Genomic DNA, 18,532 nt, shown 5'->3' with positions numbered 1-18,532 from the left:
AGAGAAACTGAGTCAATGTTCTCGAAGTGGAGCTCTCCTACAGGTAGCTGGGTCTATGGCTTCTCACACGGGTCCGCGTGGTGACCGTCACAAGTGTGCATGGCTCCCCCACCCCCAGCACCCCCAGCACCTCCCCGTGCCCCGGCCTGGAGTCCTGACTGGGTCCCAGCGGCTTTCGGAGTGATTTGGGCTTCCTTGCCCCGCGCCCCTCACCCTAAGTGTGCAGCCCGTGTCAGGCTCGAGCAGCCGAGCCCTCCTCTGCCCAGCACCCTGTCCCCCGATCGCTGGAGGAGCCCATCCGCATGCCACCCAGCCCCTGTGAGTAAACCGAGGCCACCCACCCAGGAGCCCCCCATCCCTCCTCCCCGGGAAGTGTCCCCACTGCCACCCTTGGGGTTCCACTTTCTCTTGTCCTGCCTCCCTCCAGGCCGCACCCCCAAAACGTCACTGATGGCAACAACACAGACAGGGAATGTTCTCTGGGCCCAGGCGCTGGAGAGGAGCTGGGTCTGTGCAGGGACCGGCCCTTTCCCGCGGAGGCAGCGCCCCGCTTCCCAGCCAGAGTGCAGGGCAGGGCGGGGGCTTCACCTGCACCCACCTTCCCCGCTTTTAGGAGCAGGGCTGGCACTGCGGGCAGGTGTCGCGGGGGCGGCTCCCCCTCCAGCTCTTTGTCATTATTCTTCGCGGAGGTGACACTCACATAACCAAGAATTAATCAGCATGAAAGGAGCGATTCTGGGGCTTCAGGCTCGTTCCCAGTGTGGTACAACCCCCCCCCCCCCCCCCATCTAGTTTTAGAGCTTCTTCATCTCTACGCCGAGCAGCGTCCCCCGCTGACCTTCCCGCCCCTGCGGGATCTGCCTGGGAAGTAACCTCTGGTGACTGGCTCCGTCCGTGTTGTCGCCTGCGTCAGCGTCCCTGGAAGGCTGAGCAGGACTCCGCGGCACGGATGGCCCGCCTGTCGCTTACCCGCCATCTGCGGTCGGTCACAGGATTGTGTCCCCCTTGGGGCGGCCCAATGAGGCAGCCGTGGACAGGAGCGTACCGGTTTGGTCCTTCAGCTTTTGAAGTCCAGATTGATGTGGAAGCACTAGACTGAGTGCCGTCGAGTGCCACCCTGGGCTTCCTCCCGGGGACACGGTCCCTGACCTCGCAGAGACGAGGTTGTCCCTGCAGACAGACACCCAGACAGGCGGGCAGGCGGCCGTTTCTTTCCAGCCCCTACCACCTGCACAAAAGGCACAAGCAACAACGCCTCGGGGCTCCCGTGTCCTCATCTGGAGAATGGGTGTCACGGGGGCGGCTCACCCCCGAGGGTCCCCTGGCTTCCCCACCTCCACACAGGAGGGGAGAGACCACCTGCTAGTTCACCCAATCCGGTGCCTGCGCCGAGGCCCCCACGCTGCAGGGGTGGCTTCCAGGCCAGGCGGGCTCCACGTACACGGGCGATGAGCAAGACGGCCGCGGAGGCAGGAGCGCACCTGGCGGGGACCCGCACCCAGGGGCTAAGGATGGCGTGGCTTTGGTGGCACTTTGGCCAAGTAGGGACAAGTAGCATTTTCCAGAGTTCCCGCGCTGAGGGGCAGCCCCCGGCGGTGCTGGCTGGCAGGTGCCCTCCTGGCCTTTTTTCCACACCTCTCAGTGATCGAAATAAAAGTGGGTGTCGCTTCGTTGTCCTGCTTTTGACGCTCGGCAGCCCCCCCCCCCCGTCTCAGCATCTCCCCGTGTCCCCTGGAAACTCCGTTTCTCAAGTGTGTCGAAGGCCCTTGGGGGGACGTGTCCCTCGGGTGCGCTGCCGCCCACGGGCGGACGGGGAAGCTGTTTTCACTTTTATTATTCGGAACCACCCCGCGGTGGACGTCTGGAAGCGTGAACCTTTGTCCAGGTTGCAAGTCATCGATCCCCGGGGGATGCGGTGAGCGCAGGGACCCTCAGATGGTAGACACAGGAGTCACTGTGAGGCTCTGGCTTTCAGGTTGGCGAGTGGCTTCCCACCCCCAGCACCCCGCTGTCTCTCTCCCAGCGCCCCCAGCGCCCCCACCAGCACCCCACTGTCTCTCCCCCAGCGCCCCCGTGCCCCCATCAGCGCCCCACCATCTCTCCCCCAGTGCCTCCAGTGCTCCCAGCAGCACCCCACCATCTCTTCCCCAGTGCCCTCAGTGCCCCCAGCACCCTGACATCTTTCCCCCAGTGCCCCCAGCAGCACCCTACCATCTCTTCCCCAGTGCCCCCCCAGCAGCACCCCGCCATCATGCCCCTAGTGCCCCCAGCGCCCCCATCAGCACCCCCCATCTCGCCCCCAGCGCCCCCACCAGCACCCCAACATCTCTCCCCCAGTGCCTCCAGCACCACCACCACCAGCACCCTGCCATCTCACCCCATTGCCCCCAGCACCCTGCCATCTCTCTCCCAATGCCCCCAGCACCCCACCATCTTCCCCAATGATCCCAGCAGCACCCCACCATCTCGCCCCAGCACCCCCACCAGCACCCTGCCATCTTCCCCAGCGCCCCCAGTGCCCCCAGCACCCCACCATCTTGCCCCAGTGCCCCCACCAGCACCCCGCCATCTCCCCCAGTGCCCCCAGCACCCCGCCATCTCGCCCCAGCGCACCCAGCACGCATCCCCACTCGCCCCTAGACTGTCCTACCATTTGCGGGCAAAGGGTGCAACGTTGTCTGAGGCGGATGAGCCCTCCATGCAGCTCCCCAGCCCCAGAAGCCAGCGCACTTGAGCATCCATAAGGTGCTAAGGAGCCCCCCGAAACATCCCGCAAGCTGGGCACATGCCCTGGCACAGGGACCCCCCGAGGCCCGGCCCAGAGAGGCTAAGCGGCTTAGCCCGGGCCACACCGCTGCCGGGGCTACCCTAGCAACAGCTCCCCATTACTGGACACTGGTACCCAAACCCGGCTACGCGGTTTACATGCCAGCGTGTCTCCCCGAACCCTACCCCACCGCGCTACTGTAGCACCCCCATTTCTCGGACGCCGACCCCGAGGCCACAGGTCACCCGGCTCAGAAGCGCGGAGCCTGGAGTCCGTGAGGCTCCCCGTCACAGCCTTTGCCCCCCGGAGCCCCCGCCCCAGGGCTCCCCTGGGCCCGAGGGGGGCGCTGGCTGGCTCCGCTGCCCTGGCAGGGACACCCGCCCCCGCCGGCACCGACCCAGAGCATGTGCCCTATCTCACCGCTGTCTCTTGAACCGGCTTATCTCCCTCGGTGTCGCCCCTGGGCTTGTTGCCAACCCGCCCGGGCAGGGACGGTCCTTGGAGGGTGGCTCCTGCCGAAACACCCGGGAGCTGCACCCTGGCCCCGGCGCCATCCGTCACCGAGGAGAGGGGACCATAGAGCCCTCCTGCCCTCCGGCCCCTCCCGGGGAGGCCCCCGTGGGCGGGGAGACCAGTTTCACTTTCCCCGGCCCTGGAACATTTATTCCGCGAACACTGATTGGGCACCTACTGTGTACCGGGCACGGGTACTAGCTGCTGGGGAGGCAACAGGAAACAAGTCGGACGAAACTCCACGCCGCCCCCACCCGCGGCGGGGCCCCCAGGCAGGGAAGGCACACAAATTCCACGGGTGACTCGGTGACTTGTGAGTGTGGGAGGAAGTACAGGGAGGGCTGAGGAAGGGGGGTCAGGCCTGCCGGCCAGGGGAGAAGGGAACTGCAGCTCTAAACAGAGGTCAGGGAAGGTTGTGCCAACGAAGGAGAAAGGTTGAAGGAGGTAGGGAAGGGATGCTTGGGGGGGCTAGAGTGTCCCAGGTGGAGGGAAGGCCAGTGCAAAGGCCCTGGGGTACATTGGAGGGACCGTGGGGGCTGCGTGGCCGGAGGGGAGTGAGGGAAGGTGATAGTGAAGACAGAGAGGAGGAGAGAGATGACCGCACAGCCACTAGAGGGACTAGGACTTTTCTCCGGGGGAGGGGGAGGACGGGGAGGGGAGCAGGGCCGCCTCAGTTTTGTTTTTTTTGGTTTTTTGTTTTTTCCCCACCTCGGTTTTAACAGGACCATGCACACTGCTGCTTGGAGATGACGGGTCAGGGTAGGACAGAGGCCAGAGGCCAGTTGGGAGGCAGGTGCTGGAAGTCGAGCTCACGATCCGACGGGCTGTGCAGCTTCGCCCCGAGGGCTGCGACACACACGTGTGTTAACACGCACACACATGCACATGTGCAAACACGCACATGTGCATTGACACGGAGACCCGGGCTCACCCCCGCCTCCAAAATCAACTTTCTGTGTGACCAGGCCTCAGTTTCTCTTCCTGGCAATCGCTTGTTCTTCCCAGAGTGCCAGCGGGTACCCTTGGCGCCCTGCCCGGGGAGGGGAGGCGGGGCGCAGGCCCCCAGGTGCTCACATGGACACCCTGTCCTCCCCGCAACGCCACGGGCGGCCAATGCACGGGTGTCCTTGGCCTCAGGCTCCAGGGAGCGGCTGGGCGGGGGGCTGCAGAGACCATCTGCGCCCCGTGGGAGGCCCGGCCTCGGAGAGGCAGCCCCCCCCCCGGTAGCCACCCCCCTCGGGGTCCGGCCATACCCCCGCAGCCTCCAGAGCTGCTCACGGGTCTGCCTTGGATGCACCCGGCGAGGGTGTTGGTGAGACACGTGGTGGGAAGCACCCCCCGAAGGCTGAGCCCTGGCAAACGTGCGCCATGTCCTTCGTCCCCAGTGTCCTGGCCACTAGCCTCCAAGCAACAACACCTCTGAATCGGGTGGAGCGCTCTGTCACGACCCGTGTCGCGTAACCTCTCGGCCGGTGAGGTGGGCACCGTGATCTCCCGTCCTCCAGATGTGGAAACCGAAGCATAGACGGATTGGGAGACTTGTCCAGGGTCACGAAGCTGGGAGACGAGGCTGGGGCGGGTTCCCACCCCAACAGGCCTACCCTGCTACCCGCGCCTCGCCTCCAGGGGGCAGGGACAGAGGGTGCTCCCACCCCCCCCAGGGGGCAGCCCCTTTCCCACGCTGCCTCCGTGGAGGGCCAAGGAGAGGGGGCGGCCGCTGAGGCCGGGACTCCTCCAGCTGGGCCCAGGGAGCTCTGCACACCCCCACCGGCGCTCCCCAGGCAGCACACATGCCTGGGGGATCCCCCGTAACCCCAGATCACAAGGGACGCAGCCACTCCCTTTCTGCACTTCCTTTCAGTCCGTCCAATAAAGGAAAAAGCAAGTGCTTCCCCATCTTTAAACATCTGCAGGCCCCCCTTACCCTCAGCAGGGCCACCTGTGCAGCCAGAGGGACCAGTGTCTTTAATTTTTCCCGGACTCACAGTTCGCCACCACGTGGGGCCAGCCAGACGTGTGTTCCACCTGGGGCGAGGTCGTGAAGCGCGTCCTCTTCAATCAAAATTGCTCTTTCAAAGCATCGGGTTTAAACGCAATTTGTTAACCACAGCGGGATCCCACCTCACCCCTGCTGTCCAGGAGGCCAGAGAGGACAGTTGCGGGCGAGGACGTGCCGGAGGGGACCCTGGTCCACTGTCGTGGGAACGCAAACCCGTACAGCACCTCGGAGAAGGGCACGCGCTCCCTCAAAAAAAAAAAAATCGACTAAGAAAACCGTGCACCCCCCCCCCCCCCCCCCCCCCGGCCCCGATCCCGCAGGTGTCCCGTCTGGGTGTGGGCCCAGAGGAATCGCTGTGTCCAAGTGCTCCCCGCGTCCCGTGGTCCTGCGGCAGGATTCTCGGGAGCAGCCTCCATGCCCCCAGTGGGTGGGCAGGTAAAGACCCTGTGGTCACACCAGGCACTATTAGCCGCGAGGTGAAAAGAAGGCACTCCTGCCATTTGTGACGTCGGGGATCAACCGTGGGGCTCTTGGGGGGGCTCGGTGGGATAAGGCAGCCGCCGTCTCACTCACACGGGGAGCCCTGAGCACAGCCGAGAACGCACGGAGCCGGGGATCAGACCTGTGGCCGCCGGTGGGATACGGGGAGGCCCCCAGGGGATGAGGGGCGCGGGCCCTGGAAGCCCGGGGAGCGTGGAGGGGTGCAGGCGAAGGTAGAGGAGGCTGGCGTCCTGCTCTCGGGGGGCTTCCTGGAGGCGGCCGTGGCCCTGAGCCCGTGAGCTTCGGGGAGCTTCCCTGGGCCCCCACGCGTGGGCGTGAGCTCCGAGGCGCCACGTGACACCTGCTCACATGCCCCCGAGTCACACTGACCTGTTGGGGGGGGAGGAGGAGGAGGACCGGGCCTGTCAGGGGGTGTGGAGTGGGGGCCTAGTGATGTCTCTCACACCCCAGGGGACCCCCAGACCTGAGCAGCCTGCTGGCCAGATGGACAGATGCCAGTCCAGGGCACCCGGGGGCCTTCGGAGGGGTGCAGACGGGGTTCGCCCGCCAGCCTTTCTCCCCTGGGGAAAGGGACAGGGTGGGGAGGAACCCCAAGTCGAGCCCTTGGAAGAGGTAACCTGAAGGGACTGCGTTTGCGCCGCCTACGGCTGGCAAGTGGCAAGAGCAGGGCCTCGGGGTCAGCAGGAGTGAGTATGAAGGTGCCCGCTCTCGGCACATCTGGGCGGTGACCGTAGTCCTGGGTGGCACCTGCAGCCACACCACTGCCCGCCCTGCTCCCAGGCATTTTGTGTTTTAAAGATTTTATTTATATATTTGCATGAGAGAGAGAGAGAGGGAGGGAGGGAGGGAGAGAGGAAGAGAGGGAGGGAGGGAGAGAGGGAGAGAGGGAGGGAGAGAGGGAGAGAGGGAGGGGGCGCACAAGCAAGGGGCTGCTCCCAGCACTTTGCACATGGGGGCTCCTCTGCTCCTCCCGACCCTCCCTCCCAGGAGGCCCTGTTCCCCCAACTCACGGAGGAGGAAGTGGAGGAAGCAGAGGCCCAGAGAGGCTGCATGAGGACCCCGAGCACCCCCCACCAACAGGGCCCGTCACTCTAGCCCATTGCACCAAGCCCAGGGCCACAGAGGGACAAGGGACGACAGGGACCCGCCCGAGGGCCGCTCAGGGCAGAGTAGGGGCCGGGACCCAGCCCTCCTGACATCAGAGCCTTGGGTTCCCTGTCCCCCCCCCATCGCATGTGCTCGCTGGCAAAGCCGGGTGCTGGGGTGGCCCACGCGGAGAGGCTCAGGCGGCTGGGGGTGGGGGGTGATGGGCAGGACTCGCCCACTTCTTTGAAGGAAATCTGCAGGCAGCCGTTCCTAGAAGGAAGGGCCTCGCCCGGTGTTTACCTGCTCGGCCACTGTCCCGGCAGGTCCTGCCACGTGTCCACTTGTGAGGATGGAGGGAGTGGCCAGGTGGCCTCGGGCAGGTCCCGCCAGCCCCACAGGAGGTGGAGCAGGAGGCCTGGACCTCAACACCCCCCCCAGCAGGCAGGGCTCCTTCTGCCCGTCTGTGCCTCAGTGTCCCCATCTGGCTAATGGGCACAGCCATGCTTCTTTCCCGGAGTTGTGCAGATCAAAGGAAGCCCAGCGTGGGGCTGGCAGGGCTGTTTCAAGGAGTCTGGACTGCATCCCGGGGGCTATGGGAAGCCCGGCGGGGAGGGTGGTTGGGGGATAAACTATAATTAATAGGACTAATTTTAAAATAGGTACTGATAAACTCAAAAGAAAGAAAAGGAAATCCCAGGGCCCAGGAACAAACTGAACATGACGCAAGCCAGGCCCTCTGTCTGCCCATCGGGCACCAGGGTCGTGGCCTTGGAACAGAAAGCGTGGACGGTGAGAGGAGCAGCCGGAGGCAGACCCCGAAGAAATCCCGCTCCAGGAAAGGGGGCTTCACTGCCCACGGGCCTGGGGACGCAGCCAAGGGACAGGAAGGGACAGGAAGGCGGCTCTGCAGAGAAACAAAATCTAAGCAGTAAGGGCAGGGGTGAGGCGGGCGGTCGGGGTCTGATTCAGGGCCACCCGGGGCTCTGCCATCTCCAGCCAAGGCAGGGGTGGGAAAGCCCGTCTCCCACTTGTGAACCCCCTGAACCCCCTGCAAACACACCGCAGGGCCCGTCCCATCCCGAGACCGGCACACGCACCGCATCTGCCCACAGCAGGTGAGCTCATGGGGTGACCCTCAGCCCGGGGGTGTCCTCACCCTGCAGGACCCTCACCTGGGGGAGTCTCACCCTGCAGGACCCTCACCTGGGGGGGTCCTCACCCTGCAGGACCCTCACCCGAAGGGGGGTCCTCACCCTGTAGGATCCTCACCCGAGGGGGGTCTCACCCTGCAGGAACCTCATCCGGGAGGGTGTCCTCACCCTGCAGGACCCTCACCTGGGGGGATCCTCACCCTGCAGGACCCTCATCTGAGGGGGGTCATCACCCTGCAGCCCTCACCTGGGGCTCTCACCCTGCAGGACCCTCACCTGGGGCTCTCACCCTGCAGCCCTCACCTGGGGCTCTCACCCTGTAGGACCCTCACCCGGGGTCTCAGCCGGAGTGTCCAGCTCCTCTGCCATCTGCCACGGGATGTCAGTCTGAAACCACAGGTATTCCTGCCGCCGCTGCCCCCCTTTCCCTGCCTACTCCCCCAAATCCCGGGAAACCCGCATTTCTCCCAAATGCCTTGTGGGAGCGTGGGGTGTGTTTGCAGGCATCAACGGAAGGGCTGAGTCTTCCCTCCTGGCTCCAGGGGATGAGGAACAGAGAGAGCCTGGGTGGGGGGGTGGGGAGACGTGGGATCCCTGGAAGTCTCTGGAAGTTCTCCGAGGGCTGGAGGAAGGTGCTGGCCTGCCTGGGGTTGGGGGGGCGGGGCACGGCTCTGCTCTTCTGTCCATCAGGGGAGGTGGCGATAGCCCTTCTCCTGGGCCCTGGGAGGACCGGGAGGACCGCAGGCAGCTGCCGGGAGCACTGCCCACAGAAGGCTGCGGGGCTTGCTACCAATGAGCGGGGGCCCAGCCCATGTCGCCTGAATGAGCCACCGCCATCGATGGAACTCTGTGAACGGAGAGGACAGTGAAGGCATGAGCGGGGTGCGGCACGGCCTCCCCAGCCCTGCAGCGAGGGGCGCCAGGAGGGAGGAGGGGAGGAGAGGCCCGCCCTGAGTCACAAGGAGGTCAGAGGCCAGGCGGTGACTTGAGGGGCTCATGGCACACACTGTGACGCCCCACTTACTCACTGGGGCCCGGGGCTAACACTCCAAGGGACGGAGGAGCCCGAGTTCCCCTGAGTCATGGGCCTGGGCGGGGGGCTTCACTCAGCGGCTCCTCCCCCCCTCCTGGGCCTGGCGGACCATGAATCAGGGCTTTTCAGGAGAGATGAGAACCAAAGAGTCAGCAAGGAGTGTGCAGCCCCAGCAGGGGAGCCCGCGGGCCCTGAGGAGCGCGGGGATCCCCGGGGGCGGGGCGGGGGTGGCCCTCCTGTGTCCCCTGCTCTGGGCGCTGAGCTCCCACCCCACTGTCAGCGCCACCCACCCACCACAATAATAAATAATAGCAGTGACTGTGCCCAGCGCCCTGCCAAGGCCACCTACCAGGAGGCAGGGGGGCGGGGGCAGGGGGGATGGACGCCCCCCCCCCCAGCATTGACCTCCTTCTGCCCCCCATTCCCATTCCATCTGCTAGGCTCACTGTCAGCGTTCTGCGGGACACTGAGGCTCGGAGCAGCTGGGAGGGGGCGGCAGGGGGCAGCCCTGGCTCTGGGGCGGTTGGTTGTGGGGAGACCCTCCGGGAGCCCTGGGGGATGAGAGGCGGGGACGGATGCTGGTGGCAAGGACTCTGGGGACACAGGCTGCCTCGAGCCATCCCCTGGGGTGAATTTGGTGCTGGAGCTTTGGAGCCGGGGCTTTCTCGCCCTCTTCCTGGGGCCCCCTCGGGAGCCGGGTGGTTGTGCCTCCAGCCATCTGCCTGCCATCGGGGGCGGGGGGGGGGGGGGGAACCCCTCGGTCCCCAGTGGTGACCCTCTCTAGAGGGTCCACAGAGCCATCCTGGGATGCTCATTTGCACAACAAAAGGGGAGGGAGAGAGAACAGCAGCCAAGGCCAGGAAGGGGTGCATGACGGAAGGTGGGGTGGCAGGCCCAGCCAGGTAGGGGTCTCTCCCCGGACGGTGCATTTCCAGGAGGCCGGCGCCCGCGGGGCAGAGGCACACATGTCACCAGCCTCTGGGTGGACCAGCCCCAGGTGGTTCTGGGAATTTGGAGGCCAGCCGAGCTCAAGGAGATGCAGAGGTATTCTTTGGAAGGGGAGTGGAGGGGAGGAGGCAGCCCGGAGCACTTTCTCCCTCCGCTGCCTCCTCACCTTGCTCACCCTTCACCTCCCCAGACGGGTGGGGGGCGGGTGAGGGGCGCCTCTCCGGGCTGTCTGCGGGGGCCCTGTGCTTAATTAAGCACCTCACATGCAAGGTGTCCAGGAAGCGTCACCACAAGGTGCGAGCAGAGGCTGCTCTTTCCCCATCTCCCAGGAAGCCAGGAACAACCAGAGAGGTTGAGGAACTCATCCAGAGGCCCACAGCTCTAGGAAGGGGAGTCAGGACCCGAACTCAGAACGAAAGGATTCTAGGCTCTCGGACTTTGGCCCACGCACACCCCAGCTGCCCCCAGAAGTGTTCGCAGACCTGGCTAAGTTCGGTACAGCCCATCCATACGTGGACCGTCCCCAGCCATGTAAATGGTGGTTTGGAATATTTCAGGGGGCACCTGGGGGGCTCAGCCGTTGAGCACCTGCCTTCAGCCCAGGGCGTGATCCTGGAGACCCAGGATCGAGTCCCACGTCGGGCTCCCCGCATGGAGCCTGCTTCTCCCTCTACCTGTGTCTCTCTCTGTCTCTCTGTCTCTCTGTGTGTCTCTCAAGAATAAATAAATAAATAAAACCCTTAGCATATTTCCGCCTTTAGGAAAGTGTCATTGGTGTACACGGAAAGGAAAAAGCAAGTGGCAAGAGTTTGAGAACTTCAACAGGCTTTTGTGCATTTAGAAAGAGTCTGCGTAGAAATAATGGCCAGAGGACGGTGGTGCTGGAACCAGGGTGGCAGCAGTGACCTGGAGGAGAAGAGGACAGGGTCCCAGGGGGAAAGACAGGGCCCAGCCCCCAGGTGTGGTGCCGTCAAGCCGTCCTGCTTTGTCTGCGATGCTGGGAAAGGGGCGTCCCCACTGATGGGGACCTGAAGGCCCCAGAGCAGGGGCGCAAGTGCAGTGGGTGGCAGGTGAGGAGGCTCGGGTGCCCTGCGGGGTGGGAGCGCCTGGGGGGAGGCACAGTGGGCGCCCAGGATGATGACTCCTCTGTCGGGGAGGCCTCCCTTGCTACCCTCATTGTCATACCTGTCAGTCCTCAAAACCAGCTCAGGCATCCTCCTCCTCCAGGAAGCCTCCTGGGTTTCTGGGCCAGCCAAGCATTTCCTTCCTCATTCCTTCTCCCCGATTCTTTGTATAAGACGGTGCTTCCTCCGCTCCTCCCCTCATCTCCGATCTCTCTGAGGCCCACAGACCCGGCCTCGTGGGTATCCTTTCTGGAACTCCAGCCCCTTCCCCGGGTGGGGGGGCACTGCAGAGGGGAGCTTACCAGCCTGTTGGTGGGCTCGTGGCCACCTCGAATTGCACTCCTCCTCCCCCCAGGGCCTTTGCAAGTCTTATGGGATGCGGCCTTTACCAACCTTGGCTGGGGGGACCACACGATGTGTGACCCTTATTCTACAGCCGTGGAAACCGAGCCTCCAGGAAGCCAGGGAGCGTGCTGCGGACACAGGCAGCAAGCGGCAGAGCCAGGATCCGAACCCGCATCAGGCTGCGAACATCTCATTTCTCTTTCCACAGCTGCGTACAGAGGCTCGGAGCGTTGCCACCTAAAGGCAGGTGTGGGCCACCGAATTGCACTGGCTCTCTTTTCTCTGACCCCTCCACCCTGCCAGCCCTGACGGGTGAGCCTGCAGATTCCTGCCGTAGAGCTGGGGACACTGAGGCCCGCGAGGCCGGGGGCCCCAAGCCCACCCAGCTCTGACGAGGCTGAGCCCTGGCTGCACCCCGGACTCCCAGCTGCAGAGTCCAGCTGAGCCCGGGGCGTCTCGAGCCTCGCCCCGCACCTCTTGGGGGCCTCCGAGAAATAGGCTTCCTGCCCAAAGTCCGGCTTTCTTTCGGGAAAGGAGCGGGGTGGGGGTGGGGGAGCCGGCAAGGAACCCGGAGGAGCCAGGTAGCCAGCTGCATGCTTCCCGCAGGAGGGAAGTCACCCCATCACTTCTGGGAACGCTGATGGCTCAGTGATAGCTCAGTGCACTTTGACCCCCGCAGGGAGCACCCAGCTGTCGCCGCTGTGCACCTTCCTCCTTCCCCAGGAAACGCAGCTGGCCTGCTGGGAGGCTTGGCATCGGACATCCAGGTGTGCCCATCCGGCCACCTGTCCGGCTGCCGCCTGGGCGCCCAGCTGGGGCTCCTACCGGCTGGGGGGGGGGCGTGGCTGGGTCCTGGGGGAGCCTGGAGCTCACTGGCCGGCCCAGACCCGGAGTCCTGTTTCCTGTTAGCTTGGTTATGCAAATGCAGGGGGACCAGGGCCTCTCCTGGGGCAGGCTTCCCGGAATGATGGCATCAATTGTCCCGAGAAATCTGGCCCGGGGTGGCCCCCACCGGAGAGGGAGAGGCTGTAAATAGCTCAGATCTCTTTCCCTCTGGGCTCCGCTCCGGGATGCGGGAGGGAGGGAGGCTGCGTGTGGGGACCCGGACAGGGCCGAGGGCCCTTGCAGCCTCCTCTGTCCTCCCCCAATCCCTGGCTGGAGGGCGGGGAGCAGGGAGCAGGGTGGCCTTGCTGGCTCCCCTTCCCTGTCCCGGAGCTGCCACAACCCATCCCCGCTAGTTACACACAAGGAAACTGAGGACCCAGACCCACCCCAAGGACGCGCCCGGGTATTGTCTGTCCCCGCCATGCACCTGGCCCTGCCCCAGCAGCAGCGGCACCCTTGTGCGTGCCCCCATACCCCACCCCGGGCCCTGCACCCTGAGGTCCCTGCCCCAGCCCGGCTACCCCGCCTCCTGCCCCAGGTCCCACCATCCAGGGGGCACTTCTCAAGCTCCCCTCTGACCATGTCACGCCACTGCCCTGGCGTCAGGCCTTCCTCAGCTCTGGGACCCACGGATGGGCCCATAAGCAGACCCCTGCCCCCCGTGGGACCCTCATCTCTTGGCACCCCCGAGTAAAGCCCGAACCCCCCAGAGCTTCCCTCCGTGCCTCTACGGCTTAGCTCAAGCTGCTCTCTCTTCCTGGGATGGCATCTTCTCTGCACAGCATTGCCACCTCCGGGAGGCCCTCCTGGATGCCCTCCTCAGGACCAGTGCCTCCTCTGCCCCCTCTCCCCCAGCGGGTCCCTCCATCACGCCACGCAGAGCTGCCGGTGTCCCTTCAGCATCTATCTGCTCTCCTGGCCTGGGGCCTCCTGGAGGTGGGCACAGGGAGGAGGCAGGATGGGGCAAAGCAGAGGGACAGTCAGCCTGCAGGGAGGATGAAGGATGGAAAGGATAGTCCACTGTGCCTCTCCCCACAGGGGGACCCGGGGGTTCGGGCGGACACAGAAGACATGGTCACCTTTGAGCCCCCCACCCTCTGAACCCCCTTCCACGTTAGGGAACCTCGCACCCTCCCACCATGGGCCTTGGGGGAAGGCAGAGATGAGAGCCCGACTCCCTCCTCCACCACCCAGGGGGCCCTTATTGGCTAAAGGGCCCCCAAGGGCTCCTGGACACATCCCAGGACGATCCTGGGATGGATGTGCCCCACTCTGAGCCTCCAGCCGGCGTGTCCACCCGAGGCTTGCTGGTGGCTGTGCTCCATCCCGCACCCAGTCCCTCGGGGAGGCCTCCCAGCTGTGCCCGCAGCTCCACGCTGGCGCTTGCCGCCTCTCCTCGCATCTGGACCCTCTGTCCCAACGGCTGTGGCCTGGCCTCCTGGACCCCGCTCCTCCCCCAGCACTACCCCTGCCTCTCCCCGTGGCCGCCAGCGAGCACGGCCCCTCCACAACCCCCATCACGCTGCCCGTCTCCAGCCTGCCTTGCAGTCAGGATCCAGGGTCGGGGCCTGCGGGGCTCGGTGGGGTCCCTGCACCCTTGGTGGCTGCCCCTGGCCTCCAGCCAAAGGGGTCTCTGGGGAACACCGTGGGCCTCGACAGCCCAGCCTCGGTTCAGTCCCCCACGTCGCCTCCCAGACCTAGGGGCAGCTGAGTTTGCAGCCTCTGAGGGCCGGCGGGGGTGGAGGTGGGGGGCTCTGGGGGCTCTGCACTGGGGACGTCGCCTCTGCTGCTGTGTGGACAGTGGTTTGTGGAGGCCTGAGAGAGACAGGAGCCCCAGTTAGGAGGCTCCTGGGTGTCCCAGTGAGACTGAGGGCAGCTGTGAGGAAGGAGAGAAGCAAACATCTTCCAGAAATAATCAGAGGTCATATGGAGCACGCCAGGCAGCTGCAGCCGGCGCTGTGGGTGCCCCACCTGGATGCCCCATCCCCACACCTCGGCCTCCCCAGACCCTTCTCTGCAGCAGCTGGCACCTGCCCTCTTTGTCAAAGCATGTTCATGCCTGGATCCAGCTTTGCCTGAATCCGGGAAGCACCAGAGGAGCCGGGAATTCACACCCCCAGAGACGGAGGACTTGGCATTGTAAACACTCCACCCGCCCCCCTCCGATCCGAACCCCCACCGGGTGGCCCTCACTGCTCCAGCGTGAGCCCCTCCGTGGGCCCGTCCCCTCGCCAAGCCTCCTTCCCGCCCTACCCCACACCCTTCCCGGGAACTCGCAGGCCCTCCTCTCAGGTCTGCTTCGGGGTAACCACAGGAGGACAGTCGCTGACCAGCCCCAGCTGGGGGCCCAGAGGGAAGGGGAGGCTGGGCCCAGGCTTTGGCTGGGATGGGGCGCACCGGACGGGGTCACTGGAGGGAGGTGGGTGACCGTGCGGCTTCCTTGTGGACAAGTCGGCATGTTGGTCATGTTGCCAATAGCTCCCCGGGCCGTTCACCATCCAGAAGAAAGGTGCCCCCTCCCAGCCAGGGCCCCCCTCCCAGCCAGGGACTGACCAGCCTTTCCCTGGCCTCGGTTGGGTGCAGCTGAGACCTGGACATCTACACAGGGCAGAGAGGGCCGGATGGGGGCCTTTCTGGAAAGTGCCTCCCAGGGGACAAGGCTGGTCCCAGAAAGCATGAGTCACGAGCAAAGCAACGCAATGGAGCCTCTCCCCCCACCTCATCCAGGGCAGGGGGCACCTCCCAGGTGTTTGCCCCCGAGGGGGGCAGCCTCTTGTCATCCTCAGAAGCAGGATGGGCCTGGCGACCCCGCCTCCTATCCCTGCCTTGACCTCAGGCAGCCCGTGAACCCCGCGGGGCCCAGGGGTGAGCCCGCCATGCGGATGGGGGGCCCAGCTCAGGACTTGCCGAAGTCACGCAATGATACAGAGCCTCAGCACGACTTCCTGACACCTTTCTGCTCCAGCAGGCCAATGCCCAGATTTCCCACCCGGGAATCCCCCAGGCCTCCCCACCCCCCCCCCCGCCCCCCCCCCCCCCGCGCCCTGTGGAGTCATCTCAGCGTACCGTACGGCTGCCAGTCATCCAGACTCTTCCTGGCACCAGAGGGGGAGAGAGCCCAGCTCCGAGCAGACTGCAGCACAGACCTTGGGGCTTCTCAGCCCCCTGCCTGCACCCCTCGGCCCTCCCGCTCCTCCACGGGACACCTCATGGCCGGTGGGCCCCTGCCTGGCTCTCCCGGCTGAGTCCTGGGGCAAGGCCAGGACACAGCCCTGGGCACACCTTGCTTCCGAGCGGGAGCCACCTCCAGCTCTGCACTTGCCCACCAGGCCTGGGTGTGGGGAGCAGGCTGGGGCAGGCATGGGCTTCCCCAAGTCAGGGCCGCCCCACCCACAGGCCCTGCACACGGCAAGATCGGGGGGCTGGGTGCAGTGTCTCTCTCTCTCTGTGTCCCCCTCAGGTCCCCCCCCCCCACCGGCCTTCATAACCTCCACCCAGCTTCTACTTCCCCGTCCAGGGCTCTTCCCTGCCCCTCACCCTGAGCAAGATCCTTGAATCTTGTTCATAATGACACACGAGGTCTGTTAAGTGTTTACCCCACGTCTGGCCTTCATCTGAACAGGAGGCTCCAGTTGAACCAATGATCCCCGCTTTTCAGATAAGGAAACTGAAGCTCAGAGATGTTAACTGACCCACCCCAAGGCACACAGCTAGTACGCGGTGGGGCTCCTCTGTGACTCTCACCCCAGCCTTTCCTATTCTTCATGAGCCCCTGTTGCCAGTTCAGCCACCCAGACTCAAGGGGGGCTTCGGGCAGCTTGGGAGCTATTTGCAGAATGCATCCTCACAGCTGCTGCTCTGGCGGCTGCCTGAGTTTTTACTTATTTGACATCCAGTCGGTCTTTTTGACAACATGGTTCAAATGGCAAAGGGGCCCAAGGGTCCCCCCACCATACCTCAGCCACCCAGCTCCTTCTGTGATACCAGTTTCTGTCTCCTTCAAGAACAGTTAGAGCGTTTATTCCAACGTTAGTGCACTATGCCCCCTGCATGACTTATATCTACTGCTGCCTAACGAGTTACCCCAAAACTTAGCAGTTTAAGGTATCAGTAAACCTTTACAGCTCAGCAGGGTGGTTCTGGCTCCGAGTCTCACATGAGGCTGCACTCAAGGTGTCATTTGGGGCCGTGATCATCTGCAGGCTCGACCGGGGCTGGAGATGCTGCCTCCAGTGGCCGGTGGCAGGAGGCCTCTGTTCTCCCTGCATGGATGCTCGAGTGTCCTCCCAGCATGGCAGCCAGCTCCCCCCAAGGGTGAATGAACCTAAAGGGGGCAAGGTGGGAACCACACTACCTTTTACCACCTAGCCTCAAAGACACACATTCCCACCATATCCTATTGATGACACGGATCAACCCGACTAATGTGGGAGAGGACCACACTAGGGCACGAATACTAGGTGGGAAGAATTATTGTGTGTCACCTGGAGGCCGCCTACCACACATATCATCTTGCACCTTGGGTTTTTTTTTTTTTTTTCACTGATCAAGTCTCTAGAATACTTCTGTATTAATGCACATAGAATGACTTTATTCCACGTGGGTGCACCACAGTTCATTTATTCAGTCCCCCACCGAGTCCTCTGCTTGGGGTGTTTTGTTTTTTTTTTTTCTTTTTTTCTGTTAGAGTCGGAGCTGCAGTGATTGCCTGTGAGTGATTTCCCATCTGCCTGGAGGAGTAATGCTCAAGGACGGGATGGCTAAGTCAAAGGATGTGGTGCTTTGCAGACATAGGTATGAAGTCTTTGATATTCCCTGGGCTGACAGATGAGGCCCGGATGTCTTTCCCTTGAACTGGAGTGAACTCTTGGTTGGTTGTTTGTCTGTTTGTCTGTTTGTTTGTTTGTTTGTTTGTTTGTTTGTTTAGAGAGAGAACCTTAAGCAGGCTCCACGCCCCGTGCAGATCCCGACATGGGGCTCCATCTTACAGTCCTGAGATCAGGACCTCAGCCGACATCAAGAATTGACGCTTAACCAACTGAGCCACCCAGGTGCCCCTGGGGTGGACTCTTGAGGACTTCAGCCAAGAGGTCACCGCAGAAGTGATGCTATGTGACATCTGAGATTGCATCGTGGAAGGCCATGCAGTTCCCACCTTGTTTGCCAGAACTCTGCTCTTGTGCCTCGAACCACCACGCGAGACTGCCATGATGTGGTGAAGCCCAAGACACGTGGAGAGGCTGTGCATCTGCCCCTCGGTCAACAGCCCCAGTGACATCCAGCCCCTGAGTCTTGCCAGCAAAGGTGCCGGTCATCTGAGCAAAGAAGCCCCCAGACATTTTGATTCACTTCCCTGAGGCCTCAGTCTTCATGGAGGATAAATAAGCCATAAAAACCTGGACTGAAAGGTAGGGGCACCTGTTTTACCTGTGCCGTGTCCTTAACACACATGAAAGCTCGCTTCATCCCCTCAAGGATCCCTCAGGGCACGTGTTATCATCCCCGTTTTAGAGATCAGGAGACTGAAGCTCAGAGAGGTCCGGCAACCTGCCCAAGACCTCACAGCCAGTGATTAGAGGAGCTGAGATGCTAACTTGCGTCTTCCTGACTCTAGACGCCCCCCTCCTTTTCGCCAGGCACAGAGCTGTCAGCCAAAGGAGGGAGCAAATCACCTTCCCGAATACGCCATATGGAATTTCAACCATATGGAAATTCTAGATCTAAGGCACACACTGCATCAGATCAGAAGGCCCACACCCGGGCTGCTGGGAGCTGTCTTTGGCAAAAGCTGCTTGGACCTTGCACATTCACTCTCCCTGCCAAGGTAGCTCAGGCAGGGAGGGAAATAGGCTCCCGCTTCTTGCCAGGAATTCTGTTCACTGAGGCTCTTGACTGGCCAGAGGTTCTTATCAGACGTTCATGAGCTTTCTGACCAGCAAACAGAGGAAGGCATTACTTCCTTTAGCAGGAGGAAGGCTCTCGAAACATTAAATTGTCAGGGAACTTGGGTGGCTCAGCAGTTAAGCATCTGCCTTGGGCTCAGGGCATGATCCCAGGGTCCTGGGATTGAGTCCCACATCGGGCTCCCTGCATGAAGCTGCTTCTCCCCCTGCCTGTGTCTCTGCTTCTCTCTCTGTGTCTCTCATGAAAGGATGGATAGAATCTTTAAAAAAGATGAAA

General features: G+C 63.3%; 1 long non-coding RNA gene across 1 annotated transcript; it reads left to right on the top strand.

The window, feature by feature from the left end:
* The first annotated feature begins 6,760 nt into the window (after positions 1 to 6,760).
* On the top strand, positions 6,761 to 8,567 carry LOC119872335. The gene is made up of 3 exons (XR_005360379.1): positions 6,761 to 7,794; positions 7,932 to 7,981; positions 8,285 to 8,567. It is a non-coding gene; the product is annotated as an uncharacterized LOC119872335 (long non-coding RNA).
* The last annotated feature ends 9,965 nt before the right edge of the window (positions 8,568 to 18,532 follow it).

Source organism: Canis lupus, chromosome 6 (genome assembly GCF_011100685.1).
Source record: "Canis lupus familiaris isolate Mischka breed German Shepherd chromosome 6, alternate assembly UU_Cfam_GSD_1.0, whole genome shotgun sequence".
NCBI classification, from domain to species: Eukaryota; Metazoa; Chordata; class Mammalia; order Carnivora; family Canidae; genus Canis; species Canis lupus.
Note: the sequence above shows the minus strand (reverse complement) of the source record. Positions and strands in the feature narration are given on the sequence as shown.